The sequence below is a fragment of the Lipotes vexillifer genome, unplaced genomic scaffold (assembly GCF_000442215.2).
Source record: "Lipotes vexillifer unplaced genomic scaffold, Lipotes_vexillifer_v1.1 scaffold1417, whole genome shotgun sequence".
Classification (NCBI taxonomy): Eukaryota; Metazoa; Chordata; class Mammalia; order Artiodactyla; family Lipotidae; genus Lipotes; species Lipotes vexillifer.
Window position 1 is genome coordinate 720145 of NW_006778171.1, and position 23361 is coordinate 743505.

A 23361-nucleotide genomic window follows, 5' to 3' on the forward strand; every position below is an offset into this window, starting at 1 on the left:
GGGGAAAGGTGAACAGAATCCTTGGGTTTCTCTGAATTGTGCGCTCAGTGGACCACTGAGCCTGTCTCTTCCACTGGCTCTCACCCTGAAGGTTAAGATTACAGGAAGGTCCTCCCAGGCAGATGCATACAGAGTCTGAAATCCCCTTGACGTTGGAGCCCCAGCTGCCAGCCGCACCTTTCCAGCCTGGTGAGGTCTGGAGGAGGTCAGGAGAAGCCAAGTGTTTCCTCTGGGGAGGGGCAAAGGGGCAGAGCAAGGGAGGGGCAGAATCAAGGCCGACACCAGCTGATGTCACTGTTGGGCCCAGGCCTGCGGACTCTGTCCAACTTTTACAGCCCTGACCCTGCTCCTGGGGATATAAACGTCCCAGCAGCAGTGCAGGGGGCTCATTCCCTGAGGAGCGGCCACAGGTGAAGCTACACATGGACACCTATTCGCTGCGTGTTGCCAAGCAAGCTCCCCTCTGGGAAAGAAACCCCCTCGGTCCATTCATTCATTCATTCATTCACTTACTTGGTCATTTATTCAACAAAGGTTTCCCTGGGACTTACTAAGAGGCAGGGATACAGAAATGAATCAGATAAAGTCCCTCCTGGAAGGAGCTGGCACTCATAGGAGGGAGACAGATGCACAGCAGAGAAGTGTAACAGTGTGGAAACGGTCCGTCTGTCCATCCATCCAGCAGATATGCGCCGTATGTGCACTGTGGTCCAGGCACTGTTCCAGGTGCTGGGATGGAGCAATGAAAAAACACAGCAAAAATTCCTGTCCTCGTGGAGCTGACATTCAGGGAGGGAGAGAGATCGTAAATAAAACGCATAAGTAGATGATGCAGTATATTAGAAAGTGAGAGATGCCATGGGAAAAAAAATCATTAAAGGAGGGAGATGGGAGTGTAGGGTGGTGGGGATAAGGAGATAGCAAATTTTTAAAAGATGTTTCTGGAAGGCATCCCTGCAAAGCTGACACCTGAGCAAAGACTTGAAGGAAGGGAGAGGTTGAGCCACCTGGAACACTGGGCTGTGTGTTACAATCGTCAAAGACACAAGGGGCTAACTATCCCCGCAGCCCAGAGGGAAAAGCTCTCTGGGTGGGAAGGAAAAGAGATTTCTAGCAGAAGGACAGCTGAGGGAGAAGGGCCAAAATGGCGAGTAGCTACCGGAGTGTAGACTGAGGGGGTGGGGAGAGTGACGGGAGATCTTTCCAGAGAGGCTGGTGAGACAGGAAGATGGGATGAACCCAGTTGCTTGGACTGGGTCCTGCTGGCAAGGGATTTGCTTTGAGTAGTGGGATGGTGAGCGATGGAGAGATTAAGATGCTGATGCTAGACCACTAACCAGCTTCAAACCCCAGCTCCACCACTGGCTCTGTGACATTGGCAAGTCACTTAACCTCTGTGAGACCCAGTTTCTTCCCCATCTGTAAAAGACAAGAGTCACAGAACCCACTTCATAGGACCAAGTGTCTTAGAACTGTGTCTGCATCATTTATTCCTCCAAAAGAGCATGGAGGGGCCGGGCCAGCCTGGAGGAAGAGAGGCGCATTTGAGGGCTTGCAAGGTCTTTGATCACATGTCCTAGAGCAGGACGTTTGTATGTAAAGATGATTTATCCCTTTGTTCGATGCCTGATTCCTAAGCACTAGCCATCTTCCAGACAACATGCTGGAGACACAGACATGGATCTGCCCTCTTGGGTTTGCAATCTGGGTGTACGGGCATGGATTCCAGCATGCACCATCCAGGGTAGGCTTGCATAGTGTGTGGAGTCAAGGGGCAAAGCCTGACTCTGAAAAAACCTAGAACACCAGAGAGGGCAGCGACAGCATGACGTCGGTCACTGCCACCACCTGCAGAGTTCCTTAAAAACAGATTTCTGGCCCCCACCCAGACCCACTGATTCTGAAAACCCAATGGGGAGGTCTAATAAACTATCATTCAATGTGCCCCAGGTAATTCTAATTATCGGCAAAATTGGCAAATGCTGATCCAACACAACCCCCTCTTTTTGCAGACAGGAAGCGTGGCGTCCAGAGACTTGCCCGAGGATGTATAGCCGAGGCAAGGCTGGAAATCAGAGTCCTCGCAGCCCCATCTGCATTCATGTCCTAGGGCTGCGTGACAAAGCACAACAAACTGGGTGGCTTAAAACCACAGACATGTGTCCTCTCACACTTCTAGAGGCTAGAAGTCTGAGACCAAGGTGTCAGCAGGGCAAGGCCGTTCTCTCTTGAAGGATCCAGGGAGCATCTGTCCTGTGCCTTTCTCTCACCTGCTGGTGTCGCTCGCCATCCTTGGCTTATAGCCAAACAACTTGACTCTGTCTCCATACTCACCTGGCCTTCTCCATGTATGTCCCCTTCTTGTAAAGACGTCAGTCATCTTGGATTAGGGCCCACCCTACTCCAGTGTGACTTTATCTAAACTAATTCCATCTGCAATGACCCTATTTCCAAATTAAGTTCACATTCTGAGATACTCAGGGTTAGGACTTCAGCATCTCTTTTGGGAGACACGGTTCAACCTGCCACACCTCCAAGGCTTGTGCATTCCTCCCGCTGACATATTTAATGGTTATGAGCCTCCTAATTCCGGGAAGATCTCAGGGTACCGACACGAAAATAAAACGGATAAAACAAGACTAAGGTAATAAGGAATAAAACGGAAGAGGGGACATAACTGTAACAGATGCTTGGGCTAGAGACGGTTTGAAGCCACTGATGACTCAGGTTCACTCTGAGTGTCTGGACTCCTGACTCCCCACAGGAGTTATCTTTACAGGAATGTGGCCAGGCGTCTGGAAAGGACCCCTTCAAGCAAAGGGAAAGTTGATGATGTGAGAGTGTGTCTCCTGGACCTTCTGAACTTAAAGATGTTACCCCCGAGCCTGTTTCACACATTTTTCTAGAAAACAAGAACAAGATGAGGTAATGCAAATTAAATAACTGGGATAAATAACATTTTTATAAATCATTGCAACTTACAAAACTTTTTCATGTTTATTAGCAGAGATAATCTTCCCCAGAATTTTGTGGGGTGGATGGACTCACACCTTACACTCACCATGAAAGACTGAAGGACAGAGAGGTAATCAAGGCCACAAAGTGAGTTATAATTGAGTCACAACTAAACCAGGCTTCCTGGCTCACAGCCCAGGCCCCTCCCCACTATTTCCCCCATGTCCGCAAGGCTTTAATGCTCCCAACCACTCTCTGCATGCTCAGTCTGCAAAGTCATCATAGTCAATCAATCAATAAGTGTGTATGTAAATGGCTATATTCAATTAAAATATTATACATTCTGGTTACTACTTAATTGACATTATCTCATCTGTTTTCAGCAAGCTATGAAATAGCCTGAGCAGACATCAGCTCCAAGGCTGGAATAAAGTCACAGGCCACCACCCTCCCAGCCCTGTGGGGTTCTTGTACTGGATGGTACTCAGAGAAGATGCTAGAAGGAACAGAGGTCACTCCCGGCCCCCATTACGGGCTCCAACCTCCCCTCCAACATAGCTTCCTTCCAGCTAAGAAAGACCACCACTTCCTGGAGAGTTCTCAAGCCAGAGTACATGGGGCTGAATCGACTTGAAAGGATCCTTTGAAAGGTATTGAAGAGAGCTGCTGAAATGAATAGGCTGGGCTCTGTAGCTAAGCTGGAGTTTGGAACCCAAGCAAAGATGGAAATCAATACGTACTACATTTGTCCTTTGACAAGCAATGGCTTGTTATTATTAGGAGCTTACCCTGTGCTAGACCCTCAAATAAATTTGCATTTCATCCCCCCGATCGTCCTGCAAGAATCCATTTTTTGATGAACACGCAGAGACACAGAGAGATGAAGTGGCCTGCCTGCCGTCAAAGAGCAGAATTGTGTGTTCTGCTGCCTTTGTGTGTAGCCTTTTGCCGAGGGTGTCACCCTGGTGCAGAGGTGTCCCTCCTCAGTCAACCTCTCCAAGCACTTCCTGGGACCAGGCTGTGGGCACAGCAGGGAGTACGTAGGTATGGAATTCTCCAGATGTTCACACCTGTGTCTTCTGGGCAGCAAATATTGAGGGACTAGATGTGGAAAGTTACTCACCATCCTGCAGGTTTCCACCCAGGAAACACTCCTGCCAAATGCACCCTTGAACCATATGCTCCTGCATTGGGCATTCGTGCTGCTTCTCTGTCTCCCTCCTGTGCTAGGGACTCGGGTTGGACTTGTTCAGAGAAGCCTTACCTCCTGCATTTAGCACAGAGTTTCCCCAGAAAGCCCCTCAGTGCACCCAGAACTGCAGCCTCTGTGCCCCTCACTGCCCTGGGGTGGACATTGGCTCAACACCTCCCAGAAGTCAAAGCGTGATTGGCTGGCATCGGCTGGCCAGCATGCTCCCTGCTCTGCTATTTGGCAGACCGTGGAGCATCTCCCTTCTTCCTGAACGTGGCCTTGACCTTTATAAAATGAATGGTTCCTAAGTGCCCTCTGAAGGACCAGAACCAGGGTCAGGTTGGCTGCTGAGAACAGGGATTTTTCCAAGCCTGCCCCTTGGGATTCTGATTTAATGGATCAGGGTTGGGGCGGGGCATCTGAAATTTAACGAGCACCCACCCCACTTCACCCCACCCCATCTTGAATGATCCTGATGTGCAGCCTTCAAGCAAATCATCAGCTTTTGAATGTTTCCCAAACTTCAGCCTTTAGCTGGCTGCCTTGATGATGTGTTACTTTAAGCAGAGTTATTTATATTTTGTACACAGCTTTGCCCTAAGACAGTGGTTCTCACCCTGGCTGTTCATTAATGCCCCTTGGGGAGTGTTATATAAAACCCAAAGCAAGGCCCCTCTGAGCTGGAGCATTTTAAAACCTCTCTGGGCAGTTGTAAGGTATGGCCAGGGTTGAGGACCACAGCCTTATGTATGATATGCATGGAATCTACTAGATATTGAAACATATGCATAAATGCTAACATAAGAGCGTGCTTATCCACAACCAACCAAAAAGCATCCTGGGTTCCGTGCTTTGAGAAACCCTGGCAGAGGTCGCTATCACGGCTATTTTACAGATTTGGAAACTGAGGCTTAGAGGCTCCCAAATGCTGACTCTTCTAGAATTAGGACGTTACTTGCAGAGAATTCAATTTCAGCCACCCAATTCTAAACATCATGCTTTTTCTGCCCAGTCAGGGGCAGAGAAGTGAGTGGTCCTGCCTTCCAATGGGGTGGGATTGAGTGGTGATGGGACTTACTCTGTGAGCACCAGTTTGGAACACAGGCTAAGATGAGGCTCTCCAAAAGACCCACCTTGGGAATCAAGTGTGTTCAGATGTACGCAGAACTCTGCAAAGAGTCTGGCTTTACCACGCTCACCTCGTGATTAATTCCCTCTGGTTTCTTCTGAGATTAGCAAAAAGGAATAAAGTTTTACTACTATCAGAGAAGCCAAGCTCTAATCAGCATTAGAAGGATCAGATTTGTCATGATTCCATCGTTTGTGTGGCTCATAGGCTGGCAGGTGACCTTTAGCTCCTGGCAATTACAGGAAAGCTGTGCTCAGTTTGAAAACTGGCTGCCTGTTTACTGATCCAATCCAATTAGCTTCAGATTCCCTGACCAGCTCAAGAGCAATGAGCTGCATCTTGTGTTCACCAAAGTGAGCAAGTAGGCCTCCCTGTTCCCGGGCAGCCTGAGGCAGCTGTATTTATAGTCTGATTCTTCAAGGGCACACAAAATCCCCGTCTTGATGGGCACAGTAGGAAGCCGGAAGGGATTTCCCAAATTAATTTTTTTGCTAAAGACAACGAGTGCTTGTGATTACAAAATCCTAGCATATCAGTCCTAGCTGTGATGGGATCAGAAGAATCATGTTACAGATCTTCCTTTTAGAAATGAGGTCAGAAAGGGCTCAGAGGGACACGCTGGTTAGCAGAAGTGGAAGGGGATGACACTGCGTGTCCTGAGGCTGACTTCATTCTAGATTCTGAGTACTGTGGATGCTGAGATGAATAAGGCTTAACTCCTGTCTCCTAGGAATGCGCTATGGACCGGGAAGTGGGTCACAGACATGACGGAGGTTTTCAGCATATTCTAACAGAGGCAGAGGTGGGACGCCAGAGACGAGGCATGTGGCTGTGTTGTTTGATGTTTACCCATTCTTGTATTCATTTATTCACCCATTCATTCATTCACAGTATGTACCAAGCATCTATTGCATGTCGGGACCACACTGTTCAAGGCATCATGGACCCAGAGCTGAACAAGGCAGAGAAAGTCCCTGTCCTCCTGGCCCTTCACACAGTGGCTAATCAGACAGGAAACAAGCATGCGCTTGAATGGATGTTTAGGTACAATTATGGAAAACTCTAGAAAGTGGCGGAAGGTGGTATGAGAGAGAACATCGGGATTCTGACCTGAACTGAAGAGTGAGAATTAACCCCACGTGGACGTAGGTGGGGTTGGCAGTGGGGCCTGGTGAACGGAGTAGCAGGCAGGGGGGGCCGGGGCTGGAAGGGGCTTGTGTGTGAGGGTGCGAGAGACCAGCGTGGCTGGAGCCGCAGCCCTGGGGTTGGGCAAGTCCTGCCTTGGAGACAAGGTTAGGGAGGCGGGGCTGCATCCTGAGAACAAAGTACTGAAGGTTTCTACATTTAGGTGGGGGGTTGAGGGAGACAATGAGGCAGGCTCTTACAGAGGCCTCTCGGACAGCCCATGTTGCTGGGCCATTAGCGTTGGGGGCAGATTCGAGGATGGTGACCGAGTGGAAGCAGGAAGACCCAATTTTGTCCATACAAGGGGTGATGGAGGCTTGGACCAGAGTGAGGCTAGGAGCTGTGGACGGCTCGTGACGTGGCTCTAGGGACCATAGGAGACCACCCGTGCTGAGGCCCGCACACATGGCCTGGCCCACGGGAACAGGAGACCTGGCTTAGCCCGTCCTGCCCTCAGACCGTGCCAGACAGGCGACCGTTACCCTCCTTCAAGCTCTCCAGGAAGCCTCAAGGGAAGACAGCGCAGCACTGTGGGCAGCGGAGAGACTTTGGCTTCGGAGACACACTGAGCAGTTCTGATTCTGCTGACTTAGCTGTGTGACCCTGGGCAAGTTGTGTAAACATGCTGAGCCATGATTTCCACTTCGAGAAAGGAAATGGGACCCTCTCTCTGCAGGTCGAGGGCTGGAGCAAATGAAGATGCGGTGAGCCAGGCCCTGAGGGGCAGCTCGCTAAACCTTAACCCCCTCCCTCCATCTTTTGTAGCACATATTTCTCTCTCCATCCTTTTCCAGGGCTAAAGAGTCTCTGAATATCTAACTCAACTTCCTCTTCTTGTCCTGTGCTCCGTGAAAATCAAATTTCTGCTCTCAGTGGCTTATTATAACTGCCTTGAGTCTGTGACGTTGGAAGATATTACTGGAAAGAACTAAGATGGTTTGTCTTGCAATAGATGGGATAAACAAGTGAGATGCTTCGTTGTGCCAGGCCGCTCTGTCCACCAGCCCAGGTCTCCTCACCAGCCTGGCTCTGTCAGACACCTATCTACCCATCCCGGGACCGCTTCCTTCTGTCTCAGAGGGCTTCCAGGCAGATGCTGGGTGTATCCGAAACACCCACCTCCCTCTGTTCTGCTTCTTTGCATCATACTCATCTCTTAAAGCTCAACCCAAGTCTTGCCTTTTCCAAGAAATCCTCAATATCTACCCAGAAATTTTCTGGACGTAGTACTCTTTATTTTTTACTTTTTTACTTTTGGCTGCGTTGGGTCTTCATTGCTGCACACAAGCTTTCTCTAGTTGCAGTGAGTGGGGGCTACTCTTCGTTGTGGTGCGTGGGCTTCTCATTGCGGTGGCTTCTCTTGTTGCAGAGCACGGGCTCTAGGGCATGTGGGCTTCAGTAATTGTGGCGCACGGGCTCAGTAGTTGTGGCTCGTGGGCTCTAGAGCACTGGCTCAGTAGTTGTGGCACATGGGCCTACTTGCTCCACGGCGTGTGGGATCTTCCCAGATCAGGGCTCGAACCTGTGTCCCCTGCATTGGCAGGCGGATTCTTAACCACTGCGCCACCAGGGAAGCCCCTGGTTGTAGTACTCTTTTTTTTTTTTTTTTTTTGGGCGGTACGCGGGCCTCTCACTGTTGTGGCCTCTCCTGCTGCGGAGCACGAGCTCTGGACGCGCAGGCTCAGTGGCCATGGCTCACGGGCCCAGCCGCTCCGCGGCATGTGGGATCTTCCCAGACCGGGGCACGAACACGTGTCCCCTGCATCGGCCGGCGGACTCTCAACCACTGCACCACCAGGGAAGCCCCTGTAGTACTCTTTTCAAAATGGAGAAACTAAGCTTAACACACTTGGTATCCATGATCAAGTCCGAATTCCTCAGCCAGATATGCACTAGCCTTCACTGCTTGGTGTCACCATCCATTTCTAGCCAAGAAGTAACAAATGAAGCATCCCTCTCACCTCCCCAGTCCCGTGGCAGACATTATTAATGACTCGGACTACTCTTCCCACTAAGCCCAGATTCAGCTTCAGAATCCTTCTCAACACAGCACTACAAGCATCAGGGGCACCCAGACACCTGGGTGGGAAAGGGCGTGCCACCCGCCTGTCCTGGCAGCTGCCTCGATGCTGCAGTATGAGTGCCACAAACTCGGACCCTGCGTGCAATTACTCCTTGCCCTACCTCCCCTACCTACTAACCGCTGCCCAACACCAAGTTGCCTCCTTCCTAAGATGGTCCAGCGCAGCCAAGAGGCATGAATGACTCCTTCATCTGCTCGAGGATTCTGCCCCGGGGCTGCCAGCACCAAGTTCCTCCTGAGCCCAGTGACTCTGGGAGGAACTCAGAACGGCGAGCACACCCTTCACTGATTTGTTTTTTAATCACAGGGGATGAGAGCTGAAAAGGGAAATTATAAACATGGGTTAGGCTTTATTTGGACAACATTCTGCACTAAGAATTCCCATGGCCTGGTTCAGAAGAGGCCGGGTTCCTCTGAAAGTTTGTCATTCTTAAAATATGTATGTGGCGAAGCCCCTAGATGGTCAAATCCTTTCTCCATCCCTAAGGGGCTGAATCTTCCTTGTTGGTTATCCAAATATGGCTGTTCTCTGATTTCATTGTCAAGGCCTGTGTCCTATACTCATCTACTCAATTACTCAATCAATCAGTCATCAATACTGACAACTACAGAGTACCTGACCCACCTGGGCTGGTCCCGGGGGCACAGAGGTGGACAAGCCACCTGGTCCATGCCCTTGTGGGGCTGACTTCCTGGTGCTACCGTCTGAAATCCGGCATGAGGCCCATCCAAGAGATTCCCTTGAAGAGCCATAGGACCTCCTGTTCTTAAACCTGAGGGCTCATGTCTCCCCAAGCCCTGGCTCCTTACAGATCCCTCCATCCTTCTCAGGGGTTCCCCCCACTTCTCACGGCTCTCTCCACCTGCATCCCCAGGGAACTTGCTGTCTTCTCTGATTCTTTCCCCATGAAGCCTTCCACCAGTGCCCACTCCCTCTCCCCAGTCTACCCCAACCCTGTCAGTCCTGACAGGCAGTGCGTAGCTTTCCCCAAAGTCTTTCTCCCGGTCCCCACAGGGACACAAATGCAAGAAGGAGGATGATAAACTGGGAGAATCATAGACTCACACAAGATAGAGACAGCAGGGAGTCCATTGAAATATATATTCGGTGTATGGTTTTCTTTTCAAGTTTAAGCCATTTAATTCATTAACAACTTTAAGTGAAATGCACACAGGAGGAGCTGGTTCAATTCTCTCCTGTCAGCTGGAACATTCTTTTTTTTTTTTTTTTCTTTTTTTTCAAACCCTTGTGTCGAGGGCTGACTTTCAATAGATCGCAGCGAGGGAGCTGCTCTGCTACGTACGAAACCCCGACCCGACCGCAGGTCGTCTACGAATGGTTTAGCACCAGGTTCCCCACGAACGTGCGGTGCGTGACGGGCGAGGGGGCGGCCGCCTTTCCGGCCGCACCCCGTGTCCCAGGACGAAGGGCTCTCCGCACCGGACCCCGGTCCCGACGCGCGGCGGGGCGCCCGCCGGCGGGGACCCAGCTGGGACATTCTGACACTTCTGGAGGGGCAGGATCTCCCGGGTGCAGCCCAGACCTGGAGAAACCACCCAGCGTTTGCCTTTGGTGGTGGCAGTGAGACCACAGTCAGAGCCAGTCACCTGGTGTCTTATGCGGCTTCATTTTCACAAGCCCGTAGCCTCGGTCTAGGGGCAGCCGGAGCCCAGAACCTGGGACCCGATGGGTTGCACTTAAATCTCACCTCCTCTCCCTGCTGCCTGTGTTTACAGACAAGCCCCTTCACCTCCTGGGGCTTCTGTCCCCTGATCTGTAAATAGGGGTGAAGACCATGAGACCAGCCTCACAGGAGTGTTGTGCGGATCGAGCCAATACGTGCGCAGTGCTTACGATATCATCTGCTGCCAGAAACGCTTGATAACAGGCGGGGAAATCAAGGCTCAGAGGGGAGGCTGTCAGCCCGAGGTCACACAGGAAGACAGGGGCAAAGTGCCCCTGAGCCAGCTCCCTCCGCCACGCGCTAGCTCCTGAGGCGTGTCAGAGGCCACTGGCTCTCAGGTGAGGGGTTTCCTCTGTACCTGGGCATGGGGTCAGGACACGTAGGAAAGCGCCAGGTGGCTGCTGACCTTTGACCCATAGGGACCTGGGATCACTTGGCTTTGGACTGACTCCACCGTCAGTCTCAGCACTAAAGCCCATCAATCCATCCCTGAATTCCAGAACCCTCGTCCAGCACGGGACATGCTGGCCTCACTTTTTACCATTTCTTTTGATGATCTGGGCCCCACTCCCTGAAGAACACTGCTGGCCTGCAGATTTCTGAGGTCCTAGGCCTGGCCCCTCTGAGAGGTGACTTGCAGAAGAGCATCCTCAGCACCTGGGCTGGGCTTTGTCTGCTGTGCCACCAAGATCCCTGGTGTTTGCCCTCGGTCCCGTGCATCAGCTTTTTCCAGTGACTCAGCATGAGGCCAACCTAAATCCTCCTTCCTGCACCTGATGCCCATGGTACCCTTGGTCCTAGACCCTTGGCCTTCTCTCAGCGCCAGCAAGAAGTTCACCTGGGATCAGCCCGCAGGGGTCCTAGGCCCCTCCCCTCAGTCCCCGCTGCTTGACCCTGAGCCACGATTGTTTCTTCCAAACTCCAGTGTCTGCGTCTGTGAAATGGGAATAACAACAGAAAACCCCACCTCACCGGCTGGGAGGGATTCTTGGATCCTCGGGAAAGCTCTCTCTGTGACTGCCTCAGACAATCTATTGGGACAACACCAACGATAAATGGTAGCTGTTGCTATTAGACCAGAGTTCACAGTTAGTCCACATGTTTCCATTTTCACACTTTTTGTAACAAAGAAGAAAAATACACATAGCGTAACAGTTATGAGCACAGAGGTGAGAGCTAGCAAAGTTTGGGTTCTACCTCTTGCCAATTGCGTGACCCTGCACGAGTTTCCTTAAACCTCAGTGTTCATTTCTTCATCTGTAAAATTGAAAAATGATATCTAGCTCACGAGCTTTGTGTCAAGATTAAAAGAGATAACGTATGAAAATGTCCTCTCCCAGTGTTGACAGAGAGTAAAAAGAAATCCATAAACAAGGTCATCACTGTTACTATGTTACCATTGTGTACAGGTAATCCCATATGGTTGTTTCCATACTCTATTTACACTTTGTCATCCTGCTTTTTCCAATTTATGTTCCAGAATACTCCCATCATCATTAACATTATTGTACTGACTGTATAAATAGTCTGTTTTTTAGGTGCTCATATGTCCTTTAACCAGTTGGTCATGGTTGATTTCCTTTTTTCAATATTACAAACAGCTCCGGAATAGACATATGTGAGCAAATAGGTCCTCCAACATTGCGATTCTTTCCTTGAAATCGATTTCACGAAATGGGATTACTGCATCAAAATGCAATGCACACGCACGAAATGCAACGCACATTTTTAGGTTTCTTGATGTACATTGATATTTTGGGTTCCAGAAAATTTATACAAATTTGCATTCTTGGAGGTGTATACGAGGCTGCATGACACATCATTCCCTCCTCTGACTTACTAAGGAACAGTCTGAGCCTCTCGACTCAGTTCTTTCTGCTCCTGCGTCATGGCATTCTCTTGTTTAGGGACAGTGCCCATTTGTTGAGTCATTTACTCATTCACTCATTCATTTATTCATTCAATGCTTAATTCTCAATTTTCATGTTATTTGGCCTTTTTGTCTTTTTTAAAAAGCAGCTTTGTTACAGTGTAATTTATATACCACAAAAGGCACCTTTAGACGTGTATAATTAAATAGTTACAGAGTTAGGCAACCACAATCTAATTTTGGAATATTACCATCATGCCTGAAAAGAAACTCATGCCCCCTTACAGACACTACCCCTCCGTGTGCCTCCCCAGCTTTGGCAACTTCTAATCTAAGTTCTTTCTCTGTAGATTACAGATATGCCTTTTCTGGACTTTTTTTTATAAACAGGATTACACAGTACATGACCTTTTGTGTCTGGTTTCTTTCACTTAAGCATGACATTTTTGACGTTCATCCTGTCGGCCAGCGTCCTCTTGATAAACCTTCTGTTGGTGCAAGACACTGAGTTTTTGTTTCCCTACTACTCTAGTTATTCCTTCTCCTGGAGCTGGGACTTGGGGCAGTAAGTGAGACATTCACCTGGGGAGCAAAATCGAAGGAGGTATTGAAAAATTCAGTCATCGAGATAAATAATATTTAACACAGTATTTCCAAAAAGTCAAAATGAACAAAAAAACTCCACGGTGAACAAAATATCAACATTTTAAATAAAGGCAGGATCTAGTGGGGGATGAGGGGGAGGCCAGTGAGGTGCGTTTTACGAGCGTAGAATCGGATCCTGAGACAAGGTTTTCCACCCACATTCCCTGAAAAACAGCCTTTGGCAGCCCGTGGCCACTTTCCCTGCTTTAATTCTTCTTCCTGAACCTTTGCTACCCTTTGTCTGTCCCTTAAGTGTTTATTTATTTGTGGCGTGTGTGTGAGGGCTGATGCATTTCAAAGAATGAGGCCAGATGAGCAGGTGCAGCCAAGTCAAGGACCAAATAGTTCCTCTATCATTTGGATTCTTCCCTTAGAATAGATTTCAGTAAAGGAGCTACTGTGTCAAAATAAACCCAATGCACAGTTCTAAGTCTCTCTTTAAAAAAAAAAAAATTTATTTATTTATTTTTGCTGTGTTGGGTCTTCGTGGCTGTGCACGGGCTTTCTCTGCGAAGCCCCCTGCGGCAAGCAGGGGGCTACTCTTTGTTGCGACGCGCAGGCTTCTCATTGTGGTGGCTTCTCTTGTTGAGGATTCTAGGCTCGCAGGCTTCTCATTGTGGTGGCTTCTCTTGTTGAGGATTCTAGGCTCGCAGGCTTCAGTGCGTGGGCTCAGTAGTTCTGGCTCGCGGGCTTAGTTACTCTGCGGCACGTGGGATCTTCCTGGACCAGGGCTCAAACCCGTGTCCCCTGCATTGGCGGCAGATCCTTAACCACTGCACTACCAGGGAAGCCCCTCTAAGTCTCTTGACGTCTGTCAATGTTTCACATCAACGTTTCACCCAAGGACGCAGAGAATGTCTCCTCTCCAAAGAGTGCGTTGGATGACGTACTAAGAATCCGGACCTTTATTCATAAGCATGGAGGGCTTTTAGATGAAGGAGCACTGTGGTCCCCAAATCAGTAACAAACATCGGTTCACGGCACCAGAGAGAGGAGAGGATGCACTACAGCAGGGCTGACGAATGTTTTCTCTAAAGGGCCGGATGGTTTTCAGCTTTGTTAGCCATACAATCTGTTGCTACCATTCAACTCTACCACTGGAGCGTGAGAGCAGCCTGAGATGTGTACATAGATGCGTGTGCCTGCGTTACAATAAATAAATAAAACTTTATTTACAAAGACAGGCAGTGGGCCAGATTTGGCCCATGGGTCATAGTTTGCTGCCCCTGTTCTAGAGTGTTCATGTAAGCTCATGAAGTCTCTGACTTAATGCTTAGTGCAGAAGCAGCCTGGAATGTCCCTCGGAACAGTTCTTAGCAGGAGCGCTTTACTAAGAACTTTCCCCAGACAATGTAAGTGCCACTCACAGAGCACCCTCGCCAACATGCAACGAGAGCTTTGAGGAAGGATGGGTGGCAGGTGGCGAATGAATACCTGAGCGAATGGATGATTAACCTTCAGTGAAGAACAGCCGAGGACACAGGGCAGGGGGAACTGGGGGGCTTGCAAAGGCTGTTCCACCAAGATGACACTCCCTTTTCCTCTCCCTCTGTCTCGAGGAGTGACACCATCAAATTCCCTGCTGCTCCAGCAGGATAAGAGCTAGCTAACCTGTCACCCTCCTCCTCCTGGAGCCCCACATCCAGGTGATCCCACCTCAGAGGATGTCTCTACCTGGGTTCCCTGCATCCCCACCGCCATTCTCCCAAGCCAGGCTCTTGTCCTGTCCCACCTGGACATCAGCCTGGCTTCCGGACTCCAGCCTCTTGTCCGATTCTCTATACTATCCTCTGGGGTAATCTTTCCTAAAGGCAAACAGCATCGTCAGTTCTCTGCTCAAAAGCCTTCTATGGCTCTCAGCTGTTTCTAGATTAAGTCTCCACTTGGAGGAAAAAGGAAGAAAATAAGGCAAGAAGGAGGGAGAGGAGGAAGGGAGGGAGGGAGGGAGGACAAGCGTTCAGGAGAGCCCGTCCTGGGGCAGCACTGTGCCACCAGCATCCCTCAGTTGTCTCACTCTCCCCTCACCCCTCACGCCTGCCCCCATGACACACAAAGCCCTCACAGTCCTGCCCGGACGCTGCATCCGCCTCTCCCAGCCAGGTGTGCCCTTCACCTGCCCTCTTTTTTTTTTTTTAACATCTTTATTGGAGTACAATTGCTTTACAATGTTGTGTTAGTTTCTGCTGTATGCTTTACAATGTTGTGTTAGTTTCTGCTGTATAACAAAGTGAATCATATACCTATATCCCCATACCCCCTCCCTCTTTCATCTCCCTCCCACCCTCCCTATCTCACCCCTCTAGGTGGTCACAAAGCACCGAGTGGATCTCCCTGTGCGATGCGGCTGCTTCTCACTAGCTCTCTACTTTGCATTTGGTAGTGTACATATGTCCATGCCACTCTCTCACTTCGTCCCAGTTTACCCTTCCCCCTCCCCGTGTCCCTGTGCTCTCTTCACCTGATAGCTTCCTACTCATTGTTTTAGGATTTGCCTCCAATCCAAATTTTCCAACGTAGCCTTCAGGGACAGCTTCAGGCAAGTTCCGTTTCCCTCTGGAGTCAAGAATGCTCCATTCCCATGCCTGGGGCCAGGCCCAGAGTGGACACCTAGCCAACAGAGTGTAATACATCGATGCAATCAGCTTCTATTTTGGAGAACTGATATTGATCAGGATTTAATGGTAATTATTTGTTTGTGTGCTCGACTCTTCAAAATTAACCCTTGAGTAAGCCCATCCGTACCTAATGCCAAGTGAAGAGACTGAAAGTGAAACAGCACCTCACTATGCCATTTAGTAACCTGATTTCCAGGTTTCCTGCTCACTTCCCAAGAGAGAAAAGCGACCTTTGAATACCTCTCTGTGCAAGTGCTTTCAGTGTTGTCTCATTTACCCCTACGACACAGCAGCACTGTCATTCCCATGTTATGGCTGAACGACCTGACGCAGAGAAGTCAAGTAACTTGTCTTAGGTCACACAGCCAGGAATTGGACTGATTGCCCTCAATCTTTCCCCACACCAGGCTGCTCCCAGATCCAAGAGCAACTAAACTGCCGTTGTGGTGCTCTCTCTCCATCAATGTGGTAACACTACAGAACCACGCTCCTCTCTGAATTTTATAGGAGCAGGGGACAAGGGAGGTCTCCTAAACCAGCCGCTGCCTGTTGGCTTTCTGGCCTTTTAGAGTGTCTTGTGTTGGAAGAATCTGGAGAGGAAGAACATGATCTCCAGCATCAGAAACCCCGAGATGGATTGGTTTGGAGTCTACTGAAAGCATTGTAAGCAAGAGGCTTCTTGATGTACAGTATCCGGTGGCTGCTGATCTAGCCACAGATAAATCTCAGTTCAGTATGGCCTTTGCAGAGGCTAAATAGATTTCAGGTCGTCCTACCTTTGTGGCTTGAGTGGGAGGGAGCTGAAGTCCCTCCTCGAAGACAGGGCTTAGGAGTGAAACCCTGACTTCATGGCATCATGGACCCAGGTTTTCTACACAGACCCCTTGTGTGCTATAGCACTGGAGCACCACCTACGATGATGACCTCTCCCTTTGGGGGTTGGGGGTGCTCAGCCCCTCAGATCCTCTGCTTCTCACCGTGACTATTAGTTGTTGGCTTTCCAACATCCTAAGAGAAGATGGGAAAGGTCTGTAAGGTTGTGGTTTGTGGCTTGTTATCTGTGGGGAAAATGGCAATTTTGGAGTAGCTCCTTTATGGGAATCATCCTATTGGAATGGAGGACTGTGAAACAATGTAAGATGTGTATATGGCTTCAGTGGAAACAGATCGGGGAGTCAAGGAACAGTTACATCTTTACGGCACCAGGGGCCTACAGGAAGATGTGGAGCTGCCAAAGCATTATTTTTCATTTGCCGATGGCTTCGTTTTTGTGTACAGTGTGAATAACCTTGAATCCTTTCAAAGAGTGGAGCTTCTGAAGAAAGAAATTGATCCGTTCAAAGACAAAAAAGAGGTGGCAATTGTTGTGTTAGGAAACAAAACTGACCTTTCTGAGCAGAGACAAGCGGACGCCGAAGTGGCACAGCAGTGGGCCAGGAGCGAGAAGGTGCATCTGTGGGAGGTGACGGTCACAGACTGCAAGACCCTGATGGAGCCCTTAACCCTGCTAGCCCGCAAACTCTCCCAGCCCCAGAACAAAACGAGCTTCCCTCTGCCTGGGAGGAGAAGCAAAGGCAACTACAGCTCTGAGAACTAAACCCTAGGGTGCACAACTGTTGCTTGAATAGTGACTGCCTGGAGGTGTCCGTGAACTCATGTAGAACAGGCCATTTCTATCTAGCTTTGGTCCTTAGGGAAGTAATTTAATGCACTTTTAGTTATAATTCAGTTACTATTGCCTGACATGATGTAATATATTTGCTTGTTTCAAACTTGTCCTTGAAGTTAGCACCTTTGTTATCTATATTATGTTGGATTTGTCAAGAGAATAAAATAAAGTTTGGGTGGTGTGCACATGTAAAAAAAAAAAAAAAAAAAAACACAAAGCAAAAATCAACAAATCCACTCCTTCCAGCCCCGGCATTAGGTGAAATGCCAACATATAAAAAAAAAAAAAAAAAAAAGCACCAAGGCAAAAATCAACAAATCCACTCCTTCCAGCCCCGGCATTAGGTGAAATGCCAACCAGGGCTTTTATTAAAATTGAAAGTCAGACTAACTGTTCCAGATACAGGCCTTCTCTTTTCTTGGCTCCCAAGGAAGCCATAAAGGAGAAAGAGAGACCCAGCCGATGCAGGCTGATGGGAAAGGGGGGCAGCCCAGAGGACTGTAGAGCTTTCAGATGTATGGATAATTTGAATAAAAATCGTTAACAACATGCCATTTCTTCTATGCCAAGAATAGAGTCCTCCCTTTATAAATATCCTCAGGGGAGCGACTGTGATGAATAGATGCTGGGGTTTGTAAAGGTGGATCCATTTTACTCAGTGGGTGCCAAGGAGCTTGATAAATCAATCAACGATTATAAATCATCCCTTAAAATGTCAGGAAGGAAATACAGGAAAACATTCACAGTAGTTTCTAGGAATGTGCTGGTTTTGTTTCCTTCTCCTGTTCTTTTTTTTTTTTTAATTTTTGTAATCATGAAAATATGTGAAAGTGACAATTAAACTTTATTTTAAAATAAGTGCTTACAATGACTTGCAGCTTTTGAGTTGCCTCCCAATGTGATGCAAAGCAGCCTATACAATTTGCCAGACAATCCTCTGGAAACTATACAGTAGTCTCATTTGATGTCACATGTTCCGATCTGCTCTGCTAATGTGTAATTTGAAATACTTTTATTTAATTAAATACTTTAAATACTTTTCCATACTAAATAATCAAATCAACTTATTTTAAAAATAGATACACCCTTTTATAAGATAGTTATCTAGAAAGACACACTCAGCTCAGCCTTTGGGCAGGAGTATCACAGAGTCCTGGTGGGGAGATTTGAATGAAGAAAGCTCAGTGTCAACACTGTGACATGCTTTCACATTTCAGTAATTATCAACACATCCCGTGTCACTGGCTCCCAGAATGGTATTTACTCTATGGCTCAGAAGACTTGAGCTCATGGCTTCCTTTTCATTTGCCTTTTGACCTACTTCAAATAGGGAAATGTTGATATTTCAGAATATTCCAGTTCAAAGTGGTTCCACCCCAAACCTGCCTCGTGACCCCCATCTGAATTTCCTGTCAGCCCAGCACAAGCAAGTGACCCATCCAGGGTAGGGAGCAGTAACTTCCATGATTTTTTTCTTTTAAACATGTTTTCGTGCATCCTATTATTTAACTTTTGGAGCAACACGGTGAGCTATTAAGTTCAGGATTTATGCTTTTATGAGTTGAATTGTGTCCGCCCAGAAAGATATATTGAAGTCCTAAGCCCTGGTTACCTATGAACGTGACCTTAATTGAAAATAAATTCTTTGTGTACGTAATCAGGTTAAGAGAAGGTCATTAAGTGGCCCTAAACCAAGATGGCAGGTGTCCTTATGAGAAGAGACAGACACACACAGGGAGAAGGCATGTGACAACAGAGATGGAGATAAAAGTGATGCAGCTGCAAGTCAATGGGTGCCAAGGATCTATAGCCACCACCAGCAGCTGAAGAGGCAAGGAAGGATTCTACCCAGAGTCTCTGTCCATAGGGAACGCGGCCCTGCCCACAACTCGAACTCAGACTCTAGCCTCCAGAGCTGTGAGAGAATAAATTTCTGTTGTTTGTGGTGCTTTGTTACAGCAGCCCTGGGATACCAACCAATCCCCTTTCAGCTTGTTCTATTTATGACAATCACGGTCCACTGGTCACTTCATCTCTTCTCCAGGCCACCAGACCTTCTCTTCTTCACAGTCTCCTCATCTAAGTCAGATTCCAGATTTTAACTTAATAGCACAATGATATTCCAAAATCTTCCTTCCTTTTTCACAGTTTTGGGCCAGCATGGTCAGTGGATTCCACCACCAACACATGGCGCCATATGCAAACGGGGGGGTCATGCTGCCGGCATCTCACGTTCCACAAAGTGTTTTTCAAGCATCCTTTGTTTTCCTGAGTCCTCTCACCACCCCATCTACCCCTCACTCCCAGGAGCTGGCTGTGCTGGATGCATTGATGTCCCACCTGTAGCCCCTTCATTAGCCTGTGCGCCCATCCTCCAGCTGCTGTCAATGTTGCTGATAAAATCCCACCACTGCTCCCTTCTCTGAAGAACTTTCCTCAGCCAGCAGGAGCACCCTGTTCATTGGCCACCAACCACAGACCCGCCGATGACTGTCTAATACAGGGGTACAAACAGCAGGTCCCCTTGCCTTAAGGCAGAACAGCAGGTAGATATACTCATTTAATCCCCCAAAGATTTTGTGGCCATTTAGTCAAGTAACCATACCCTGAGGGGAAATAACAATAGACATTTCAAGGGCTGTTTGATACGGGGTCAAGGCTGACGCCAATATCCAAGAACCCAAAGCATTACCATGCCACCCCCCTCCCCGCCATTGGCAAAGGCCATACAAGAATCATGTAGTCACTATTTATAATAGCCAGGACATGGAAGCAACCTAAATGCCCACTGACAGACCAATGGATAAAGAAGACGTGGCACATAGATACAATGGAATATCACTCAGCCATAGAAAGGAACGAAATTGAGTCATTTGTAGAGACGTGGATGGATCTAGAGACTGTCATACAGAGTGAAGTGAGTCAGAAAGAGAAAAACAAATATCGTATATTAACACATATATGTGGAACCTAGAAAAATGGTACAGGTGAACTGGTTTTCAGGGCAGAAATTGAGACACAGTTGTAGAGAACAAACGTATGGACACCAAGGTGGGGAAAGTGGCCGGGGGCGGGGGGCGGTGGAGGGATGAATTGGGAGAGTGGGATTGACATGTATACACTAATATGTATAAAATGGATAACTACTAAGAACCTCCTGTAGAAAAAAATACATAAAATAAAATTCAAAAATTCAAAAAAAAATTCAAAAAAAAGAATCATACTGTCAATATAGTTCTGGCCCGGGTATGCTGCATGGTGGGTGCAGTGAATCAACAGACCCACCCGTGGTAATTTCCTTGGCCCTGAATATTTTTAGGAGAGATACACTGAACCACTGGACAAAATCTCACGTTGGTTTCTTGACCTGTAAAGTGACAGTTATTACATAAGAAAGGCCAACTGGCAGGCCTAGAACTTTCACCCCCTGACAAGACAGCAAATGAGAAACAATATTGCATCCAGGGGGAATGACAGAGGGGAGTGCCACCCTCCATGTCTTGAAACATCCAGGAGAGGTGGTCCCTGTCATGTCCCCTACACAAACTGTATGGGTCACAGCAGAACTTGGAACCTTAGAAACGTAAGAAAACAGTAGCTCCAATTGCAGTTTTGCCCGAAATGGCATCACATCAGGTTAATGCAGCCTTGGGTATGCTGAGTGCAGCTATCAATGGGAAACGGGAGCCCCAGGGAGGACGGGCAGGGGAGATCGCCTCATCGGCCCATCTGGTTCATTTCTGACAATCATTCATCAAAGGCGTCTCCTGTCCCAGGTCCACCAGTCCAGCTCTCGTCCCACGATGTTTCACAATCACTCCTTTTCCTGTTTTTTTTTTTTTCTTTTGGTGGTGGGGCAAGGCAGGAACACAGAGAGACAAAGAAATAAAATTTTAGAGCCTTCCCCTCTTTTATCTGGAGTTATTTTCTTTCGATTTCAAATTTTGACATTTCATTTAAAAATTCATTTTGATCTTCTAGGAATCAAGTTAAAAAAGTGTGTGGCTTTATTATAAAAAATAACAGCATAGACTGAAACCCATGTGGGAGACTTTGCCAAGTGACATCATCAGTTTTCCTTCCTGTTTTCGGAAAGAAGAAATAAGGAAACTGAGGCAAGGAAGTCGGTTTCATTGTGTGTGATCATAGGGGAAGATCTGGTCCAAGCCCAACTGGACTCAGACCCCTGCATCCCTGGGTCCACAGAGGGAGGGGAGATTCAGCTACTCACCTGAGCTCATCTCACCGAGTCCCCAGCCAGCCTGCAGGGCACCACTGAGATCCCCATCTGAGCAAGGGGAGCTTGAGCAATCCACCCGGGTCACATGGCGAGGACAGAGATGAGGTGAGACTGGAACTCAGATCTGTCCAGTAACACAGCCTAGGGGTCTCCCCTGCGCCTTTCCTTCCTGCAATCCAGGCATCCAGGTCCCCGTGTTTTCTTTGCCTGAGAGGCTCCTGGATGGATTCCCAGGCACACATCAGTCGATTGAGCTCACTTTGTCCTCTTGCCGAGGGCCTGGATCTCAGTCCACCCTCCTGTTCTTTTCTCTTAAAATGCAGTCACCCGCCAGCATCCACTCCCTTGGGCTCCTCTGGCCACCCCAAAGGGCCCATGCACCAATCATAGCATCCCAGGTTCACCCACTCCTGCTTGAGGGCAAGAGGTCCCTCACATGAGAGGTCCCTCGTGTTCTGGGGCATTTAGCACTGATCCCTAGAGGGAATAGATGTACCATTCAATGATTATGAAACTTTAATGACTAACTTATTGATTATTTCGCAGATATTATGCCTCACAACAACCTTAGGAGGGGAATGCTATTTTTACTCACATTTTATAATGAGAAAACCGAGGCCAAGAATGGTTGAATGATCCATCCAAAATGCAGTTATCAGGGAGCCAAACCAGGCTAGCAGCCCCGGGTCACTGCACAGCCTCCAAGACAAAGTTCAGGTGGCTAGAAGTATGGTGCCCAGATTCAGGTAGCCTGGGTTTATAGCCCAGCTGTGTGACCTTGGGCGAGTTACTGAACCTCTCTGGTTTTGTAAAGTGGAGACGATAAACATCCTACCTGCTTCACGGGGTTGCCACGAGGATGCACTGACACAGACATGTAAAGTCCTTAGAACAGAGCCTGGCACGTGGGCTTAATATATGTTAGTCATTATTTTTCTTTTAAGAATTTTTGTTACTTGAAGCATCATAGGAGGTTGGGTTAGAATCTTAACTGAAGTCAGAATTCTAGGAGGTCAAAGTGACTCCTTCACCCTAACTTCCAGCAGACCTCCTTTTCTACAACGCCTATGTTTTCTCTTGCTTTTATCTAGAAAGGAAGCAGGAAAGAATACAATAGTGATGGCAATAGTGATGGGAAAGAAGGATTTTCAGTTCCACCTCTTATTTCTTATCAGGAAGGGGGTGGTCTAGTGGACAAATATACTGATTTAGGGGTCTGACAGAATTGGAATTTGCTCAGTGTGACCTTGACCAGGTTACTTAATCTCACAACCTTCATTCAGTCCATTCATCTGTAAAACGGGGGAAATAGTACCAGTTTCCCTGGACTGATGGGAAATTAATGACGTATACAAAGCATTACACAAGGGATGGAGACCCAGATGGCCTTCAGCTCTGCCAGCACAGTAGCCAGGGTTCTCATACGTGTCCTCTCATGGACCTGCGTGAGTTTGTCCTAGATAATGAGCGTACTTAATTTGAGAAAGTTTGCACCAGAAGTTTCCCCCAGCCACATCCCCACCTCCAGTGGGGTTGGTCCTCAGGCCTGCATCCCCACCAACATGGGGCATCACCTGCTGAAATGTCATTGCCACAAGAGCTGGGACAACTCTACCCCAAACACCTAGAGCCGTGCTTCACGCACGAGAGCCTCCATTTGGTGAGTGAATCACCAGCTCTCTGGATGCAGCCCGTCTAACAGGCATGTTGGTTTCACGGGCGAGCCTCTGGGAATCAGTGTCACTGGAATCTCTCCAAAGCCTTGCTCGGGCTTCCCATTTCTGCGTTTGCGATTTGCTGGTTAATATCCTTTGCCAGAGGTCCATTGACTTCTTGGTGATTTTCAGAAGTCCGTTTGCATCCTAGATTTAATCCCATGTCAGTTTTTTTTTTTGTTTTGCGGTACGCGGGCCTCTCACTGTTGTGGCCTCTCCCGTCGCGGAGCACAGGCTCCGGACGCGCAGGCTCAGCGGCCATGGCTCACGGGCCCAGCCGCTCCGCGGCATGTGGGATCCTCCTGGACCGGGGCATGAACCCGCGTCCCCTGCATCGGCAGGCGGACTCTCAACCGCTGCGCCACCAGGGAAGCCCCC

The 23361-nt window shown here is 48.4% G+C and overlaps 1 pseudogene; it reads left to right on the forward strand.

The window, feature by feature from the left end:
• The first annotated feature begins 16377 nt into the window (after positions 1-16377).
• LOC103069722 (NF-kappa-B inhibitor-interacting Ras-like protein 1 pseudogene) lies at positions 16378-16956 on the forward strand (annotated as a pseudogene).
• The last annotated feature ends 6405 nt before the right edge of the window (positions 16957-23361 follow it).